The following is a 7754-nucleotide window of genomic DNA, read 5'->3' on the forward strand; positions in this document are numbered from 1 at the left end:
AATAACTACCTAAGAGTTGGTAGGAATATAGTTGATATACTTTAATCCTATGCAGATGTCTCTGGCACTCTATACAAATATATATTTATTGGTATTCTACCACCTGCCTAACCATGTATGGCTATTTTGTCCACCCTGTGGCTTGATCTCAGAGTCTTGGAACTGCCTGGCAGCTTCCTGGGCTAGAGGTTGCCATGTTGACACACACATTCATGAACTGGGTGTGCTAGACCCTGAGTTCTGGTCCCAGAACTGCCAACAATTTGATAGTGGAGTAAGAAGCAGAATGTCACTCCTGTTTTCCTTTTCTTTGAGAATCCTGGGTGTAAGATATGAAGGAGAACATGTCTACAATTCTAGATATATGTGATAGGATGTCCTCAGTATAATAAATGGAATGTGTGTTATCACAGTCAATAAAATAAATGGTAAATAAATGAATAAAACAGAAATACAATAAATAATCACAACAAACAGGATATGGACTGAACATCTATAGGTAGATACACATCCTATCTTTACAATGTATATAAATAGTGTGTTTTCCGGGCTGGGTCTTGAACTCAGGCCTAGGGACCAGGCCTGACTTTCTTTTCTTCAAGCATGGTGAGCTTCCTTTTGGTTCACAGTGCTGCAGAGTTACCCAGACCCTGAGTTCAAATCCAAAGCCTGCCAGAGTAAACGGCACCAATTGAAAGCCAGGGAGATAATTTTTTTTTGCCAAGCAAAATCTTGAACTCAGGTCATGGCAACTCTGCCTCAGCACCCATCACCTTTGTTGGGATGTAGCCACTGGAACCACAGACGATCCTGAGATCCTAGACCACCAGGCCTTTTAGGGGGAAAATGCAAAGAAAATAAGTTGTGGGATGGCCTTTTTACATTTTGCACCATGACCATCTAGGTCTGAATGACACAGCTCCAAAGGGTACTTTACCTTGCATTGCTGAAGGCTGGCGGGCTATTAGGGAAGCCATAGTCCTGCAGGAAAATATAGGTCTAGATTCGAATCCCAGTCATGTCACTTCTGGATGGCGGGAGATGCTAAGAGACTCGTTCCAATCTATAGGAATAACGATGGAATGTTATAAATGTCACGGTTGAATGAGTTGCTCATGAATGAAACTCATATAAAATTAGACATCATGATTTTAGTCAGCTGGTTGATGTTATATAATATGAAACATTAAAAGAATACTCTTTCTTACAGGGATGCAATAACTTCAGGACACTAATTTACTTAATAGTTTATTAAGGATGAAAACAATAACATAAATTACAGGGAGGCATAATAAATATCCAAGAATTGGTAGGAATGTAGTCTATATAACTGAATAACGGATAGACATCTCTGGCACTCTATAAAGATATATATTTATTAGCATACTACCATCTGGGTGTCAATCTGTTCTTATTTTGTCAACTGCTGGGACTTGATCTCAGGCCCTGGGAACTTCCTGTCAGCTCAATTTGCCAAGGATGGCATGCTGACACTCACCAATTCATGAATTTGGCCCTGTAGGCCATGAGTTCAGATTCTAGCTTTCCCAAACAATGAATCCTGGAGTAAGAAGCTGATGGTGACACATGTTTTCCTTTTCTGTGAAAGTCCTGGATGCCAGGTATGGAGTGGAATACATATGCACACTTATATCCTATGTAATAAATGTAATACCACAATAAAATAAATGGTCAATACATGAACAAAACAAAAAATAAAATGAATAACTACACTGAATGCAATATGTACATACATATGTCTATAAATATAAATCATATATTTAAAATGTAAATGAATAGGATGTTTTCTAGTGCTGAGGATAGATTTCAGGCCTAAGGAACAGACTTGAATTTCTTGACTTCAAGAAGGCAAGCTTCCCCTTCTCACACAGTGCAGCAGAGTTACCCAAACCATGAGTTCAAATCCCAGTCCTGCCAGATAAATGGCATCTCTATGCTATGTGATGCCCAATTCTTAGGTATTTCATTTGGCCTCTATTTAATGAATTTGATTGTTTAAATACTTTATAAAATATTGATTAAGCTAGGTTCTGGGTAGCATTTATAAGATTATTTCTTTGTTGCTTTGTATGTCCCTCCACCACAGTGTAACCCCGCTTTCACTATATTTGATGTCAGTATAACATGTGGAGGAGATGGGGACAAACAAGTCATTTAAGGATTCAGGTGGACCTGTTGCAACAATGAGAAGTACAAAATGTCATGTCAAAACCAGCTTTACAATGTCGGTGTGGGGGGGGAGGGGGGTATGATTGGGTGGGGGGGAGGGGGGAAGCTGGGAAGGGAGGTGAAGGGTAAACAAAGGAGGAGGCTGCAATGCTTGGTAAGAAATGTATGCATTATCCTGCCCATGTAATTGTAACCCCTTTGTACAGTATGTTCTCAAATAAAATAAAATAAAATTTAAAAAAATAAAATATTGATTTAAATTGATCTGTGTCTTATAATATAATTGTGTATCATTTTATCCTAGAATCTTTCAAGAACTGCCCATTTAATCATGTCATACATCAGATTCCATTGGTATTCATATGGATAGAAATGAGTTTCTTAGGATATCCTGCCAATTGGAGGTGGCAGGACCAGGATTCGAACTGTGGGCTCCAGCTCCCACCACTTAAACCTGAGGATAGGGAACTCACCAGTCTCTCCAAGAACATCAGCAAGACCAATGATTAGCCAGGCAGCAGTGGCTCTCAGCAGGCTTCCTTGATACTTACAAGGCTGTGAATGTAGGATCATGGTCAAAGTCAACCTAGACAGGAAAGTCCTTGAGACCTCTGTCCAACTTAACTGCCAACAAAGCCACAAGTAGAGCTGTGTGGCTCGGGCTAGCCTTGATTAAATGCAGCTCACAGACTGTGCCCAGATCCTGGGTTCAAGGTCCGGGACTGGCAACAAACAGACAACCACAACAATTTGTGCAGCCATCCAGGTAAAGCAGGTCACCCTCTTGTCCCCAACTGAATTGGACAGAGTCCTCTGGAAAAGGGGCTGGAAGAGCCACTGTCATCTTGACTCCACCCATGCTGTCTGCATCACAGGATTCCAGCCACACCCCCATTCTTTCATGGTTCTTTCTGACTAGTGGGATACAACAATTTTGGCCACGCCCACATTCCATGTTGCCCTGTAGTACAGGGATTCCCTCTGTTGGTTGACACCACTACCTGCAGTTGAGGAAAGTAGAGGTGGCTGAGTGGTGAGCAAGAGACTCGAGGCGACTTTGGATTAGATTAGGATATTGACCTCCTAGACACTGAGTGGGAAAATAGAGGATATCCCAGAGCCTGGGAATGTGGCAAGCCCATCTTTCCCATCACAGCTCTCAGATGTCTGAAACAAGACTCTGTGAGAGAGCTGAGGGCAAGAAACTACTACCAGAACACCAGTGGAAGAATCTGCCCAACAGACCTGAAACATTCAAAAAAACAGAGAACACAAAAAAGGGAGGGATCCTCAAGACAAACACCACTGGGGAAGGTGATTCAACAGAGGATCCAGCCAAAGGTGATGATGACCGAGGGCCTCTCCTGCTTTTGGACATAGTCACAGCCACCAGGTTCCAAGTTTTAAGGGTCCTGATCCCACCAAGGATCTGCAGAGGTGCTACCAACATGTAGTGCCTGCCCTGGACCAGAGCAAAAGACGAAAACAGGCTCTCTGTGCCAAGATCCAACCACTGAAGCAGGAATAGACAGACCTGCAGGATCAAAGGGAGACACAAATGGAGAAGACAGACCAGGTGCACAAAGCACCGAAAACAGAGCTGGAGATCCATAAGCCACCCATACACAGGTCAGTTTCAGCTGAAAGCGATTTACAATTGGCAGTGGCCCACATGCAGCACACGGCCAATGACAGAGAAATTGAGCATGAAGCTCTCACCAGCCACCTGCAGGCTACAGAGTGGCACATAGTAGAGCTGGTGGTGGCGGCTTCTGTGGTCACTGCTTCACAGAAGGAGACAAAATATTGTTTGAACAGCTGAATGATGTAACACTTCAGCTTGAGGAAAAGACCAGCAGATTCTATGACCTGGGTCAAGTGAACACAGAATTGCAGGAGAAGCTGGAAGCACTCTGGACAGAGAAGAGCAACAGGAAGAACAAAAGCTACAAGTTCCAACAAGCACTGGCGGCTGTGAGGTACTGAATAGACTACTGGACAACCTGAGCTGGATGGTGACTGCAGCGAATCTTGACACAGACACCTTCACAGAGGGCCTGAGCATTGAAAGGACGATGCAGAAGGAGGAGGCCCAGTGCCTGACCAAGCAGGTGAACCAACTGACAGAGGAGAATAAGGGAAGGGAGAGGCTGGTGCTGGACCTACAGTACGAGCTGGGGAACTGAGATGGAAGCTGGCAGAGCCACGGCCCTCCGCAGGAGGCTGTGTAGTAGTTGCAGGCCCAGGCCCAGGCCCACTGCAAGCAGATGGAGTTGAAAAACCTGGAGGAAAAACTTCACATCGGGTCCAGAAAAACCAGAGGCTCAGTAGCTAGAACGTGGAGCAGCGGGAGAACGGCAGAGACTGGAGGAGAAGGCCGAGGATCAGCAGGAGATCCCAGAGACCCCACGATGTGTATGTGTGTGGGACCCATAGCCGAAGGAACAGCTGGCCCTGCTGTGGGAAGCTTTCCACAGGGTGAGCAGTGAGAAGAAGCTCGCCAGCATCCTGGACTTAGAGCAGCAGGTGAAGAAACATCTGTGGGAACAACTGGACTACTCAAAGGAGAAGACACAAAAATGGAAAGAGGTGGCTGAGAGAGAGAGCCGAGTGGCTCCGGAGCTGCAGGAGCTCAGGAGCTGTCCCTGGTCTAGCTGTAAGACTTCAGAGCCACCTGTGAGCAGAACAATGCCTCCCATGAGTGGCTGAGCTCCAAGAAATAGGCAAAATAGCACCTGCAGAAGGAGATCCAGCTGCTGGAGCAGCTGAAGCAAGTGCAGGTCCCAACAAACTGGGCGGACCAGGTGGTACCCCTAACATCACAGGACAGTCTCAAGTGCCTGGAAGTGACCAGACCACAGGAGGAGTGCCTGCAGGCCCAGATGAGCTTCCTGGCTTTCTCTGGGGAAGGGGAAGTTGTGAGCCCTGGAGAAGCAAAATTTGAGGAAGCATCTCTCCCCCATATGTCCATCGCAGAGGATGGAGATAACACCTAAACTGAGAGAGATGTTGCTCTCAGAGGCTGACATCCACAGGAGGAAACTCCTGCCACAGGAGGGGCAGCCTGCTTCAGGCGTTTGGCCCACCCAACAGCTATGTGCAAGATAGAGCTGGAGCCACAGGTCCCTTTCACGGTGCACTACCACCACAGCGTGCATGAGGATGGGAAGTTGGACACGCGGGTGTCTGAGAAGAAAATCTGCTTTGTCCACGACCTGCCTGATAAGGTGCACTTCCAGAGTCCAGCAGATAAGTTCCACCATTGATACAGCATGTTGGCACATATTCGCACTGTCCAGGAGTCCCTCCTGGCATGTAAAGACAGACGATCATCTTGGATCAGCTCTGTCGGGAGAAAGTCAAGTGCATGCATCTTCTGTACCAAGAGAAGATGGAGAAAAGGAAAGCGCTGCAGGAGCTGCTGTCACTCCTGGCAGGGGGCTCCAGATGCCAGCACAGGCTGAGCCTCCCGCCACTTCTGCTGCTTCAGAGGTCTCAGGCTCCTCGGTAGGCAAAATGAGTGAGGAGCAGAAAGTTTTGAAGAATTGCAACTTCAAGCCTGTGTGGAAACTGCCAGAGGAGAGGTCTGGGTTCCCTGCCGGGAAGAGGACTCCCCCACAGAGCACATCCTGCCCCACATCCAGAGCCCACCACAGCTGGTGTGCTTGAGCTTGCAGCGCTCTGTCCCTTTTTTCTGTATACTGATGTGGATGATGACTCCCTATGTTATATACTGAGTCTCAAAATCCTTGGCACCTACCCAAACTAGGTGGCAAGGTGGCCTTCTCTAGGGCTCCATCTGACATGATGGGAAGGGTAAACATTGAGCCGGGTAGAGCAGAGGCTGCTAGGAGGAGGCCCAAATTCAAGGAACATCTAGTGGCCAACATTGGCCAGAGAAGAGGCCCATGTTATGCTTATCACAAAGAATCAATTGTTTGCAATGGGAACAAAAAAACCTCGACAAAGATTTGTTCTTTCAGTCATGGGGCTTGAACTCAGAGCCTAGCCACAGTTCCTGAGCTCTTTTTGATCAAGTCTTGTGCTCTACCATTTGAGTCCCACCTCCCCTTGTAGTTTTTTCTGACTGGAATCGAACCCAGGGCTTCAGGTATGCTAGACGACCACTCTATCACTGAGCCACATTGTCAGCTAGAATGATCCCCCTCACTCAAATCAATATGGCCATTATTCAGATAAATAGGAAGTAGGGGCTAGAATGAATATGAAGCACAAGTCTGGTTCACACAGAAATACTCCCTTGCCCCCTCTTTGACCCCCTTAGTTGAAGTTTCTCTTTAACCATTAAGGGATGAGAGAGGGAGAGGGGAGCCCCAAGAGAGAATTACCAGGAACAGTGGCCTTCTTAGCCCCACAGCCTACCCCAAACAAGTAGTCATCCAGATTCGGATATTACCTGACTCAATGTGGAATGTACACTGTCACCCCACCCCTGCAAGGCTCAGGATGAAATAAATGTCAGCCCTGGCCTCAGCCCATACCCAGGGTGGAAGTTCCAAGTCCCAGACTGACATACACCCCTGGCTGAACCGAGTTAGGCTGGACTGACCATTCACCACTGTGTTGGTGGCAATGACCTCTTGGATGGATTCCAAGAAGAAGGTCTATGGCAAAGTGCAGAAGCAGTAGAGTGAGCAGGGTGGAAGGAGGCTTGGTGATTGCTCAGGGATCTTCCTCCTTGGAGTCCTCACATCCAACCAGGGCCATCCTGACCTGAAGCACGGCCAAGGCCAGGAGTTGAGATGAGATGGAGGAACACGGGACTAAAAGAGGTACTGCTTTATCGTGGAGCACTTGAAAATTCAAATTATATATGGCCCATGCCAATCCCAAAGCCAACATGCAATGCCTCTCCTTGTTATTTTTAGCCATGAGCTCTTTCCTTGACGTCTTTTTCTCAAGGCTGGCACTCTACCAATTGAGCCACATGTACATTCCTTGTTTTCTGATGGTTCATCAAGGATAAGAGTCTCACACACTTTCCTTCCCAGGCTGGCTTGGAAGCATGATCCTCCAGGTCTCAGCTTCCTGTATCGCTAGGATGACAGGCACAAGCCACCAGTGCCCAGCATGTGATGCCTTTTGAAGGCATCTTGGCAAGTCTGTAAAAGGAGCTCCAATGGGCCTGGATAGACCATGACCCAATCAAGGTGCTTGGATGGGGGAAGGCTGACCTTCTAGTCTTTCTGTTCCCCAAAATTATAGATGTCAGGTGGTGTTTGATGCATCAAACTCCTAGGCCAACAGCCACCAGGCTTAGTGGGGAAAACGTAGAGAATATCGAAAGATTGCAGTGTAGAAATATCTGATTTTGCATGCATATGGTGTGTGTGTGTGTGTGTGTGTGTGTGTGTGTGTGTGTGTGTGTGTGTGTGTGTGTGTGTGTTTACCAGGGCTTGAACTCAGAGCCTAGGTGGTAACCTTTAGTTTGTTTGCACAAGGTTGATACTTTACCACTTTAACTATAGTAGCTCGGCTTTCCAGCTTTTTGGTTATTCATTGGAGATAAGAGGCTGCTCAGGCTAGCTTTGAATCTTGATTGA

Source organism: Dipodomys merriami, unplaced genomic scaffold (genome assembly GCF_024711535.1).
Source record: "Dipodomys merriami isolate MVZ:Mamm:240054 unplaced genomic scaffold, mDipMer1.0.p SCAF_391, whole genome shotgun sequence".
NCBI classification, from domain to species: domain Eukaryota; kingdom Metazoa; phylum Chordata; class Mammalia; order Rodentia; family Heteromyidae; genus Dipodomys; species Dipodomys merriami.